We start from the raw sequence: 14,754 nt of genomic DNA, 5'->3' as shown, positions 1-14,754 counted from the left end.
TCTTGTAGTTTATGTCCATTTTTAAGCATATCATAAATTTCTCATTTTCATCTTAGTGTGATAGTTTGTCATCAGTTTGTGTCTATTTTTTAGCATATCATAAATTTCTCATTTTCATCTTAGTGAGATAGTTCATCATTCGTTTGTGATTCATGTTAGTGAGATAGTTCATCATTAGTTTGTGCTTCATGTTAGTTCATTCTTTAGTTTGTGATTCATTTTAGACCTATAATTTATAATTTGTTTGTGGTTCATTTCACAACATTGTAATTCATATTTCATTTTGTTTTAATCTGTGTTCACATATCATAAATCTCATGTTTATCCTTTACATTATGTTCATTTAAAACATCATAAATTTCCCGTTTAGACTTTAGTTGGTGATTCATTTTATATTTCTCACTTATCTTTTAGTTTGTGTTCATTTGAGTATTATTTGACGTTCTCATCATCATACAAATAGCATATCAAAACATATCATAAAGTAAATCACATCATCAAGGATCACATCAAAATGTCTCCCATCAGATCTGGCATATCACAGAGAAAATCACATCACATCATATCCATGCTATCATAGAAAATCACATCATAAACCTATCAAAATCATATCTCTCATCATAGAAAATCACATCTTGCATCATAAATTGTCAGTGAAATCATATCTCTCATCATACAAAATCACATCTTGCATCATAAACTGTCATCAAAATCATATCTGTCATCATAGAAAATCATATCCTGCATCACAAGTCGTCAGCAATATCATCAAAAATCACATCCTTCATATCCAACATATCAGTCTAAACATACATCATCAACAATGCTCATGTCATCAAAAGTCCATAACACATATCCCACCCCAAAGAATGATCAGCTATATATATATATATATATATATATATATATATATATATATATATATATATATATGTAATCCCCTCCGCAATGAATCAATGAAAAAATGAAAGAATATAGTCCATCAAAGTCCTGATATACAATGTCCATATCATACAATGGGTCTGTGCCTGTACAAAATATACATATATCAATAAAAACTATCGATCTGTACAAAATCCTCATCATGCAAAAAAAAATCTAGCCTATCATTGGTCATTGATTTGACTCCTTCGGCTCCTTTGCATCTCCCATACCCCTAGTGCTAGTGGTGGTGGAGGTGGTGGCCTCATCAATCCCCCTCTTGTCCCTAAGCTCTTCGCCTCATCCCTCCTCCCCTCACCCTTGTCCCCACCTCTGGCTTTGTCCTATCCTATGACTATGCCTAGTGCACTAAGACCTATCTGTACTCTCCCCTCTAGTGCTCCATCCACTTTCCCCCCCTCCTTGCATACCTGTATGGGTCCCAGCTATCCCCGACTATGTCAGTCATTTGTAGTGCTCTATCTAGTCTATTGGGACCGCTCCATGGTATCTACCCTGATAGAATCTAGCCCTCTCCCTAAGCTCCTCCACCTTGACTCATAGACACCTTAGCTCATCTATCCCTCCACCCACTACTTGTGCTCGTAGGGTTGACACCTCCACCACTAGCCTATCTTGATCCTGCTACAAGGCGTCTAACCTTGCTTGTACCACCTACCTCTCCAGGCTCACCACATCCAACCTACCCTCCATCTGCCCCACCTATATCTACAACCTCCCCACCTCAATATTTGCCCTGTCAACCTACCCCTGTGTTATATCTTGCTCTTGCTATAGCTGATCTTGCTCTATTCGAAGCTGATCTTGCTCTTGCTATGTGTCATAGAGTAGTTGGCTGGTCATTTCATGTGTCTATTATAATGAGGCATATCGAGCTGCCCATCCACCACCCCCTCCCCCTACTATTGGCCCTCCTCCATCACCCCCTGCTGGCCTCAATGGCCTCTGCTCCCTCTCCCCCTATGGCATCCTCTCCTCTACTCTCTCCTCTCCAGCTCTAGTTGGCTCAGCCTCCCTCTCCTCTACTCTCTCCTCTACCTCCCTCTCCTCTTCTCTCCTGTCTCCCTACCCTCCACCTCTGTCGAGCTGGCCCCTCCTCTGCAATGGCCTTTACCCATTTTCATAGCCCTCTGGCTACATATCTACCCTATCGTACTACTCGAGCTAGCTCTCCAGCCACCACTACTACCCTAGTAGCCTGCACTCAACCCACTAGTCTTGGCCACACAAAGCTATCTTGGTACTCTTGAGTGGAGCCCACATCTTCTGCCCCAGCGAACTAGTCCCACTGTTGTGGCTCCAGCTTCGGCCACACCCTCAGCAAACCATCTCTTTGAAGGGTTGGCTTGTACGTTGATACTGGCTCATGTGTACCCTGCTGATACTAGTTTGGCTCCCCTGGAGCTATCTACCGCCACCCAAACTGTCATAGCACCCTATCTAGCCTATACTACTCCACAATGTATGCCCATCACCCAAACATAAAGCACATAGATATGGTGTATAGTAGTTACTCCCCATCCTCCACCCATGGCCCCAGGCCCATGTATGGCCTCCATACCACTGTCACCACATCATCAAGCATGACTCTCCAGTAATCTACCACATTTGTATGGTGGCAATTCAATGGCTCGATCTAGCTGTAAGCCACTAGCTCCTTTGTTTGTCTATCTCAGGGACCAAGTGACTTGAGCACTACAATGTGTTCCTAGGCCCACACCTATAGAAAAGTGGGGAAACCTATACTCCTCCCCTGCCAATTGACACCCTGGTAAACTATCTAGTTCATATCCCTATATAACTCTGCCAACATGAAGGACCCCCATGCTATTGGGACTCTTGCATCGACTATCTGCATCACCACTGGTATCAGTGCCAGGGTCACTCCTGTCCCACCTATATTTGGAGTGATGTATCTAGAGACTAGTCCCAACACATAGAAATAGATCAACCTCTCTGGGGCCACTCGATCTAAGTGATCATCCAATGCAAACTACCCCCACCAAATCCTATACTCCACTGTAGGCCCCACTAGTCCTTGTATTGTTGCCTCTGCTATCATCTCCCTAGTCACCATCACTGGCATCCCCTGTATTGGTAGTCTAAAAATCTAATATGCATCCTCCAAGGTCATTGTCATCTCCCTAGTCAGCAAGTGGAAGGTTGCGGTCTTGCTGTGCTACCGCTCGCACAAGGCTGTAACCATTGCCATATATGTACGAGTGTGGGGCAACCGCCCCAGGTAACCAAATCCAATGGCCTCAACCCTCACCCAGTCTATAGGTGTTAGCATCTCTCCTGCATGTAGTACAACCACTCACCACTCTCACAATACCAACACATCTAGTGATTACTGCACATCACAAAACCTACTCCAATGTCAGTATTCATTCTCAAATTTTACCTACCCTAGCTTCCCACCCCTTCTCTTACCCAACCCAAATCTTTTCCTAAGTTTTTTTTGCCAAACCCACATTCCCATAAAATGCATTCCCATGAAACCTGATCCCTGCATTCCCGTAGATATATGTTCTCGCAAGATTGCAAAAATTATTGTCCCTATCCTAGCCCATTTGATCCATGATCCCGCAACACTATTCTCGTGACAATCGACTCTCACATCCTCACAGATGTATCTCCCAATGGGATCACAGCTTTGACTAACCATCCCCTCCTAGTTTGACTTGCATTCCTTTGAATGCGTACCCATGCACCCAGCCTCTTGCATTCCCTCAGACATATCTTCCCGCAAGATCATGGCTTTGACTCTAGCCCACCCTTGACCCGTTGACCACATTCCTGCACACGTGCTTCTGCGCTAGCTTGACTTAGCAATCTTGCACACACTTGTTCTAGTGGGATCATGTTTTTCCCTTTCCTACCCTATTCAAAACAAATCCATCCTCGGGTTGACCCATCTTACTGTGGGATTGCATTCTCGCAGACGTATTTGCATTCCTTCTAGAGGGAACACGATCTCGCTAAGAAACAAGCAATCCTATGTCAAATCCCTTCCTAAGATCATGATACTACAATAAACTACATCAACCAATAAAATTTTCCTACCTCTAAGCTTTTTTTGTGAGATCATGATCCCGCCAATCCCATGCGCATTCCTGTCAGACCCATGTATGTGGGATTACTTTTTTTCTTTCACAGGAATGCTATAACTACTACCAAAAATAAAAATATGAAGAAGGTTTTTGATCTTATCGATTTATCAGGTGTCCACCATACTTGTACTCGTCGCACTACATCAACTCGATGCTTCGATCATCCTATCACTACCATCGTAATCTCCAACTCAAAGCTCCTAGCAGCTATATCTCCTTGTCAATCTGAATTCCAATGACCCCTTCTAGCCCTCTTCCTGGAACTTATAGGGCCCCTTGGTGCCCTTGCTACCTTTATAGGTCCTTTGGTGATTTCCCTTTTGACCATCACCCTTCTTTTTCCTCCACTTTTTCTCTTTTTTCCTTGTTTTTCCCTCTTCCATGTCCTCTTAGCCCCCACTCGCTTAATGATTTTTTTTTTCAAAAAGCTGATGTGCCTCATTTTCTTTCCTCTCCACCTTCTTGAGGGGGCATCACACAATCCATTCTCTCTTTTTCTACTCAAAAATGGGGCAACCATGTTGCTTTAAAAAGTATTCTTTGCATTGTTTATATTTGAACTTTTTTGAAATAGTGTTGTTTCAACACTATGTCAAAGAGGGGAAAAATGTAGACATCTAAATTTGATTACATCACTAGGTAGTCATATTGAGTCTTCTCCTAGGAAATTATTGATTAAATATTTGCTATTTAATTAATTAATCGTCATCTCCTAGGTAATTAATTAATTTAATTAACTATAGTCCAATTGACAAAATCAAATGATCCCTCAAAATTAATTTATCAATTAAATCTCTATTCCTCTATTAAATTAAATGAATTCTCAAATCTATTTAATTTAATCCCATATCCTCATTTTATTAAATAAATCATTTAATAAAATATCTAAACCCCTAAAACATCTCTAAACCCAACCTTTACCCCTAATCCAACCCATTCACCCATACTAACCTCACTTACCCCCTAACCCCCTTTTTAAGCTAATCCTAATCCCCCTCCTATACATGTGCACAACTTTAAGCAAGGGTTAAGACTTGCTAACCCAAGACAAAGTTAACATCCTCAAAATATCTCTTCCACCTCACTTGATGACTCTTACATCCCTCTTACAAATTTCACCTCCCTTTTGATGCCAAACAAGCACAATCCATGTGCTTTCTTTTGAGTGCATCTTGGCCCTCCTTCACCATCTTATCATCCTTGCATCCTGACCATCCATCTCTCTACCCTTTGGCGTATAAATGAAACCCTCTCCCTTCACAAATATCATCCACTATTCATGCAATGTTATAATGCTATTTTGAGAGCTTAAAAATTACTAAAATACCATCATAATGTTGAAATCCCTCCATACCTCCATTGTTTGAAATCCTCATCCATACACACATTTGGTAAAACCCCCCATCCTTTAGAAGCTTGAGTACAACATGAGCATACATCCCCTCTTATTAGGGACAAATCCACTTCGTCAAGGGCTATGCCTTGAGGATTCTATTATTCTTGGTTTGCTTCCTTGCTTGGTGATAACCTTCATCCTATCATAAGTGTTGGCTTGTTTAGTATTGTTAATGCTTTCATTTAATAGTTAGTATTCATGATTGCACTACTAAATTAGGTGATACAGTAAGTAGTATAGAGTAATACCAAAAACTTGACTATGTTGATATCTTTGATATCTGATTAGTCTTTTATAGTTCCTTGCATCCAATCAACATATAACTATCTATTATTCTCTAACCATCAAATTCACATCTATACACCATCAATAAAGTGTGTATTTAGTAGTCATATCATTACACTACAATTGACATCTTTGCTAAAAGAAAATCCTTTCCTTTATATTGATTCCATCAACTTTTTGACCTTTCACTTAATCACACATTACCAAAAATATAATATCAGATTCTTCTAGCATAGGGTTAACATCTAGGATGCTCTCCCTACTTTGTCAATTTCTGGATTTGACAAGCCAAATCAATTCCTTGACCAATTTTCCAATACTCTACCTTATACTTGATTCTATAATGAATGTCATTAGAATTTCCATCATTCATGCAAAGAATAACATCAAGTTTAGTGGCCTTCAACATATATTCTACACTGTCCAAATTGTCATCCTTCCAGTTTTTATCCATGTATTTGATCCCTGCAAAGCTCACTGAAATAATCTAGATGACTGTGCACTGTAACCCCATTTAGTACTTAGACAATTTTCTTGATTAATCATTACCAAACTCAATTTTTATTTTCAGTGACCTTACTGTACCATAATATTGTCATCAATGACAAATCCTATCAACTTACCTTAGTCAAATTGCCAACACATATTTTGCATTGTTGTAAAAGAGGGAGTTATACATTACAAGGAGAATATGTTCTATGAAAAAAATGGAAACAATTTATGACATAGACAAAAGTAACATTGATTAAGAAAGAGATAACACTCTTTAGAAATATTTGAAGCTATAATAAAGGGGGACAAGAAAACAAGAGGAACTAAGCAAAGTAGAGATGACATCAAGTCAGAATAGAAAGAATACTCATCAAGGGAGTATTGGCATAGGTAGAATGTGATTAGTTAGTGGATGACAACAAATGTGTTGAAAAAGAAGATTGTTGAAGTATAGAGATAAGGGAGATTGTTGAAACCTATCATGTGAACAATCATTATTTTGTCACTGATGTCAAACCTGCTTCTTGTTGTAAGACAATTGCTAACTTTGGTCTAAATGTTATCATTTGATTGTTTGATGAAGAGGATTTGAAAAGAAAGGATAACAAGAGTACCTAGAGAAATGTTGGGTTATATGGTGTATAAAAGGAGCACTAAGACCAAGTAAGACTTTGTTGATATAGTGTATTGTTTATCTACTTAAGGATATAATGAAAGGATACTTGAGAAAAGACAAGAAGAAGACTAATAAAAAAGAAATGTGTCTGCCAAGCCTGAGTGAGAAAATAGTGGAAGCCAAGCAATTTAGTTTAGGCCAAGCAAAAAGTTAGTTGTGTTGAGCATGAACAAATTTTAGTATTTGTCGAGCATTAAAGAATGGCAGTAATGACCGAGTGAAGACTTAGTGTATGTCAAGAAACCTAGTGTTGACCAAGCATCAAATGATAGTTATTGCCAAGAAAACATGTTATTGCCGAGTGATAGTAAAATGAGTTTGATTGAAGATTTGACAAATCTGAGCCGAAAAATTTATTTTCTTGAATTTTGTGAAACATGTTAAAGATAAGTATGATGAGTTAGTGACACAAGATTCAAGATAAAGCTTTTGAAGATGAATTTGAAGAGGATTGTAAGAGAATTTTCTAGAGGGAACATAATGGAGAAGAGGGAGGATTTGATGAATCTAACCTAACCCTAAGATGGATGATTGTGATGAAGTGACAAAAATCAAAATTCTCTATATAAGGAGATACAAGGAGAGAAGCAAAGTGTGAAGTATGTAAGCAAAAAAGAAAAGGATTCTGGAGGTGTTTCTTCATATGGTGATTGAAGGAATGAATTTGCAGTTGTCATACTAAGAATGAAGGCTTAAGGAGGTCAAGGCTTGAAGGGTGAACAAGAAATCAGAGATGAATGGGAATAAATGCCAAGCTGGATGAGAGATTTGTAATCTACAAGTGAGTTGTTTTGTTATCAAATCAAGTCCTAGTGTTATTTTCTAGCAATTGTACTAGTTTGAATAAATCCTTTGGATTAAGGTTGACCTAACAGTCATAAGTAAATCCTTTAACCAGGTGACATTCTAATGGAATGTTCTAAATTCCTCTAACAAGGTTTACTTTTAATAGGGTGTTTGAAATCCTTTAATCAAGGTCACATTTAATAGCATGTGTATTGTAACTTTTAACAGGGTTGGTTCCTCATAGGGCTCACTTCAGAAGAGTGAAAATTGGTAGCATGTTACTAGTGGTTTTTTCCAAATTGGGTTTCCATATTAAATCCTTGTATCAAATTGTGTGATTAAATTTGTGGTATTTCATGTTTACATTTCAAAAAAGTTTATTTTACCTAGGTTTAATATACTAAGGTTTGAGATATTGGATGATCTAATCAATGTATACACATGTATTTGCTGAGTACTGAAAAGTTTAATCTGTACATTTGGACCTTGGATAACTGATTCACCCACCCACCACCACCCCCGTAGTTATTCCAATAAAATGATGAAGGTGATGCTTTGGCATAACATAGAGGAATTTATGTTTCCACTTTTATCTATAGTATCAAATAGTATTTCCATAAATGCCAAAGGGAGAGATTGTTGGTATAACTAATTAATAATGTTGACTAGAATAGTTACTTGAGTAAAAGAAAATCAGTTATAATCTTGCCATTGATGTCAATCTATTTGACTAAGTCTTTTAACATGTTACCACATATTCATTAGAGGAAAGTGTAAGTATCAAAATGAATTAAGAATTTCTACCATACATAAATTTTAAGTGATGTAGATAGATGTTAAGTCCACGATAATTCCCATATATGTAAAGATTTGAGTAAGTTATGAAGATAGGAATCAAATTGTGTAACTAATGATGAAGAGGTGAATTATTTGAATATTTCATCAAATTTGAAGAGAATTTAGTTGAATATATTGTTGAATATGATTCATGATTTTGCTAGTCCATGATATGGTTACTTAAGATAGAACCCTATAATGACAACATGTAAAGGTAATTTGATCAATTGGAAGTGATGTAAACAAGAAAAGTTAAACATGTAAACTAAACAAATAAACACATAAATAAGGTCTTATTGGTAAACTAAGTCTTATTAGTAAACTAGACAAATATGTATAGAGGAATACTAGGTAAATATATAAACAAAAAAGACTTGTTGGTGAACAAAGAACAATTAGAAAAGATCCACGATGCAATCATAAAGTTTGAATTAGTATTAGAAATGATGAATTGTGTTGGATAATTGGAAGGATATCACATAAATTTAGTAAAAAGGAAATGACAGAAAAATTGAGATAATACATTCAAGGAATATTCTTCAAGAAGTTCCTATAAGGTCAAAATGACTTATTGAGAAGGAACAATTCTCAAGGTAAAGATCAAATGTAAGGTCGACAAGGTTGGAGAAAAGAAATAATGAATGATTAGATCTATTATGATTAATCTAGATAATTGTATTTAGGTTTAGGTTTTGTGATTGAAGTAATTCTAATTAAGGAAGCTAAACAAATAAGTTTGTTGTCATGGTTGAATATCATAGTACATAAGATTAGAGAAGGTTATGATCATAGAGGAAGGCACATAGTTAAGTGAAATCAATATAGAGGATCAAGTATAATATGTTGAGGTGTTACAAATCTTTATTGGATATAATTTAGAAGAGGTGATACAAATTAAATATCATTTTTTTTATGTTACTCTCTAACCATAGTAGTAGAGAATCCCTTAATTGGGTGATCTTAATAGATCTTTGAAAAATCCTCAAGTACTAGGTGACATTCTAAAAAGAGTGTTTAAATTTCTCTAACAAGGTTAGGCCTAATAGGGTATAATAATATAATAGGTCTCCAAGGAAACCCCTTAACTAAGTATCACCTAACAGTGTTGTTGTAACCCTTAACCAAGAAAGCTCCTAATAGAGCATATTTCAAAAGAGTACACAATTTGTGACCATCATTCTCACACCATGATTTTTACCCTAATCGGGTTTCCATGAGATGTATATGGTTTTATATTTGTGTGTATTTTTTATTTTTTTTCATGTTTTGCATGTTACTTTAAAGTTTATTCTACCTATTGTGCTAATAGGAAGTTTAAGAGGTTAAAGGTTAAATTAGATTGACAAGTTTGATTTGGGTTGGCGATTACTAATCCCCCCACTCCCCCAAGTAACTAATCTTATACGTATAACTTAATACATTGATAGTGGTCAATGGAACACCTTATATGACCGCATAGATGATTGAAAGGATTTTTGTCAATTTCAAGCCTTGTAATAAGGCCTTTCCTTCAGTTGTATTATTGAACTTATCCTAATTTTTTAATCTTTTTCTAAGAAAATGTCCCTTATGTTAGATTATGGTGACTGATCAGGAAAGTACTATACATACTTCATAAATTCTTTGGGGTTCAGGGCATCGGCCTGAAAAAATAAAATTTGGGCCCTATTTTATCAGAATTTTGGGCCGACGTGTAATTATTAATTATAATCCTAAAGCGGTTGAAATACTTGTATAACAAGGCTTAGGGTTAGAGATTGTTTCATAAGTTGTGATGTGAAATTGGTTCTTGCGGTTGTATTGAGTTGTAAGGCATTACAGATTGTAGGATCATAAAAATATTGGACTTGCTATTTGTTGGGCGTAGCCTAGGGATTGGCTGAAACATGTTAAATTTTGGTGCCTTGTGTTCTTTTCTATGTGATCTATTATTTTTTGTTATTAGTTATATTTGCATGTAATTGTTATTTCTGTCTGTGGTTTAATCCTAACAAGTGGTATCAGAGCCTAGTTGTTTTTCAATTATCCTCTGCAGGAAGGTTTCACGATTGAGTGGGAGTCTCATGGTTGAGTGGGAGTAATGGCACATGAGGGTAAGCTGAGGGTTGATAGGTTTAATGGACAAAACTTCTAGTTATGGAAGATGCAAATGGAAGACTATCTGTAGCAAAAGGATTTATGGAAGCTGTTGGAAGGCAAAGCCAAGAATCAAGGATCTATGTAAAATGATGAATGGGATCTTTTGGACAGAAAGACACTTGGAAGCATTCGATTATGCCTGGCACCATCGGTGACATTTAATATTACAAAAACAAATATGACAAAAGAATTGATGAAAACCCTAACAATACTGTATGAAAAGCCCTCCACTTCAAACAAGGTATTTCTCTTGAAGTGTTTATTTAATATGAAAATGGCAGAAGGTGGATTTGTTATAGATCATTTAAATGAGTTTAATACTATTACTAGTCAATTATCTTCTATGGGTATCAATTTTGAAGAAGAAATTAGGGCTCTCTTGATTTTGTGTTCTTTGCCTAAAAGCTGGAATGGCTTGGTAATGGATGTGAGTAATTCTGTTCTTGGATCTAGTACCCTAAAATATGATGATGTGATTAGTGTTATTTTGAGTGAGGAAACTCATAGGAAAACCTCAGGTGGATCTACATTAGGAAGTGCTTTGAATGCACAAAGTAGGGGTAGAATGACTGAGAGAGAAAGTAATTTTGGAAATCATGGGAAATCAAGAGGAAAGTCAAAAGGGAGGAGGTCTCAATCGAGAGGACCGAACAACTGCTGGTACTGTGGGAAACCAAGGCATAAAAAGAGAGATTGCTGGAATCAAAAGAAAAATGAAGGAGATAAATTAGATGGAGACAAGGAGGCAAATGTGGTAAGTAAAAAATTCGAAGAGGATGCTTTGCTTCTATCTTTAGAAAGTGTTGATGATTCTTGGGTTGTAGATTCTAGTGCTTCATTTCATGCTACACCTCATAGAGGTTATTTTGATTGATTATGTCCAAGGGGATTTTGGGCTTGTTTATTTGGGGGATAATGAACCCTTTTAGATTGTTGGAAAGGGAAAAATTAAGATTAAGTTGTAGAATGGGAATCATTGGCTACTACATGGGGTAAGACATGTTCCAAGGCTGAGTAGGAATTTAATTTCAGCAGGGCAACTCGGTGATGAGGGTTGTGTAGTTACTTTTAATGATAAAAATTGGAAGGTTTCAAAAGGTTCCCTTGTAGTAGCAAAAGGTGTGCAAGTAGGCACCTTATATATTTGTACAGGTCATATTGTTCCTTCTACTTTCATTGTTTCAGAGAAAAATGAATGTTCAAGAACAATTGCTGCAGTTGAGCAGGGAGAACAAATAGCTGCTATAGATTCTAATATAGCACTATGACACAACAAACTTGGGAACATGAGTGAGAAAGGTATGAAAAAACTTCATTCAAAGAAAGTTTACCAGATCTGAAATGTGTTAATGTGGATTTCTATGAAAGTTGTGGGTATGGAAAACAAAAGAGAGTGAGTTTTGCAAAGACTCGGAAGGAAAACAGAAAGGAGAAATTAGAGCTTGTGCATATTGATGTATGGGGACCAGCTCAGGTATCTTCCCTTGGTGGCTCTCATTACTATGTTACATTTATTGATGATGCAACTAGAAAGGTACGGGTTTATTTCCTTACACATAAATCTGATGTATTTCAAACTTATAAGAAATGGAAATGCTTGGTTCAAAATGAGACTAGTAAAAAATTAAAATGTCTTAGATCTAATAATGGTGGTGAGTATGCAGTCATGAATTTGAAGATTATTGCTCCACTAATGGTATTCGTAGACAAAAAATTGTTCCAAGAACTCCACAGGAAAATGGAGTGGCTGAATGTATGAATAGGACTATAATGGAGCATGCAAGGAGCGTGAGGTTGCATGTTGGGTTGCCCTTACACATGTGGGCAAAGGCTATCAATACTGTTGTATATTTGATTAATAGAGGTACCTCTACTCCTTTGGGTTGTGCTATTCCAGAGGAAGCATGGACTGGTAAGAAGGTGAGTTATTCTTTTCTCAAGACCTTCGGTTGAAGCATATGCTCACAAAGATTCTAAAAATAGAACCAAGCTGGAAGCTAAGTCAAAGAAATGTGTATTTGTTTGATATGGAATAAATGAATTTGGTTATAGGCTTTGGGATATTGAAAATCATAAAATTTTAAGATGCAGGGATGTCATATTCAATGAGAAAGTGTTGTACAAAGATCTATTGCAACAACATGAGAAGAAAGAAGATGATTATGTAGTGTTGGATGATACTCCAAAAGTTGATGTTCCAACCATTCCTCATGATGTGTAACAACCGCAAAAAAAAATACCACATACACCAGTGCATGTTGGACAGTCAACAAGGCAAATTAGACCTCCAGAAAGATTCTCTCCCTCTTTGTATTCTATTTTACTTACTGATGCTAGTGAACCTCCAAGTTATGATGAAGCTATGTAGGGGGATACTAAGATTCAATGGGAGTCTGCAATGAAAGATGAAATGGACTCTTTGCTGAAGAATAAGACATGAGATTTGTGCAAGTTGCTTGCAGGTAAAAAGGCTTTACAGAATAAGTGGGTCTATAGGTTAAAAGAAGAGGATGGAGATAAGAAAAGATTTAAAGCCAGGTTAGTTGTAAAAAGATTTGTACAGAAAAAGGGAATTGATTTTGATGAGATATTTTCTCTTGTTGTTAAAATGACTTCTATCCAAACTATTTTAAGTCTAGTGGCTACTGAAGATTTTCATTTAGAGCAACTGGATGTTAAAACAACCTTCCTTTATGGTGTTTTGGATGAAGAGATATATATGGCTCAGCCACAGGGATTTGTGGTCAAAGGTAAGGAGAACTTAGTGTGCAAATTGAAGAAAAGTTTATATGGCTTGAAGCAAGCACCTCGGAAATGGTATCTAAAATTTGACAATTTTATGCATGAGCATGGTTACAGTAGGTGTCATTTAGATAATTGTGTTTACTTTAAGAGGTTGTATGATGATAGCTACATTATTTTATGTTTATATGTTGATGATATGCTTGTAGATGGGTCTAACATGGATCACATTAAGGGGCTAAAAAGCCAATTAGCACATGCATTTTCTATGAAGGATTTGGGGGCAACAAAACAAATCCTTGGTATGAAGATTTTGTAGAGATAGGAAAAATAGAACATTGACAATATCTCAAGATGATTATGTTGAGAAGGTGTTGCAACGTTTCTCTATGGAGAATGCTAAAGCTGTCAGCACACCTTTACCTGGTCATTTGAAATTGACTAAGGAGATGTGTCCCAAGACACAAGAAGAGGAGGATAAGATGTCCAAGGTACCCCATGCTTCAGCTGTAGGAAACTTGATGTATGTTATGGTATGTACTAGGCCAGATATTGCACATGTAGTGGGAGTTGTTAGCAGGTCTATGAGTCATCTAGGAGTTGAGCATTGGAATGTAGTCAAACGGATTCTCAAATATTTGAGAGGAACATCCAATAAGTGTTTACACTTTGGGGGCTCTACTACTGATTTACAAGGCTATGTTGACTCAGATTTGGTAGGGGATATTTATACCAGGTGGAGTACTATAGGTTATGTCTTCTCTGTTGGTGGGGCAACCGTGAGCTAGGTTTCTAGGTTACAAAAGGTTAATGCTTTATCCACTACAGAGGCAGAGTATGTAGCTACTACAAAGGCAGCCAAGGAGATGATATGGCTTTAGTTCTTCTTGCAAGAATTGAGACATCCTCAGAAGGATAATTATTTGTTCACAGATAGTTAGAGTGTTATTCATCTTGCAAAGAATTCAGCTCTACATTCAAAGACCAAACACATACAGTTGTGGTACTATTTCATTCGATCAATTTTGGAGGATGGACAATTAAATTTGGAGAAGATACATACCAATGACAATACAGTAGATATGTTGACAAAGGTAGTAACAAGGGAGAAGCTAAAATCCTCTTCAGCTTCGGTTGGTCTTCTAGACTGAATATGAATAAAAGAACAGTAGATTCCAGGGTGGTTTGATTTGGTGGGAGCCCCATGTGGTAGTGGTATTGCTATAGGATCAGTCTCCAAGTGGGAGATTGTTGTTTAGTGTGGAGCCTGATTAGTCCCCCAGTGGGAGATTGTTAGATTGTGGTGACTAATCAAAAAAGTATTGTACATATTTCATAAATTCTTT

This window comes from Cupressus sempervirens, chromosome 8 (genome assembly GCF_028749045.1).
Source record: "Cupressus sempervirens isolate cs-2001-9-10 chromosome 8, ASM2874904v1, whole genome shotgun sequence".
Taxonomy (NCBI): Eukaryota; Viridiplantae; Streptophyta; class Pinopsida; order Cupressales; family Cupressaceae; genus Cupressus; species Cupressus sempervirens.
Note: the sequence above shows the minus strand (reverse complement) of the source record.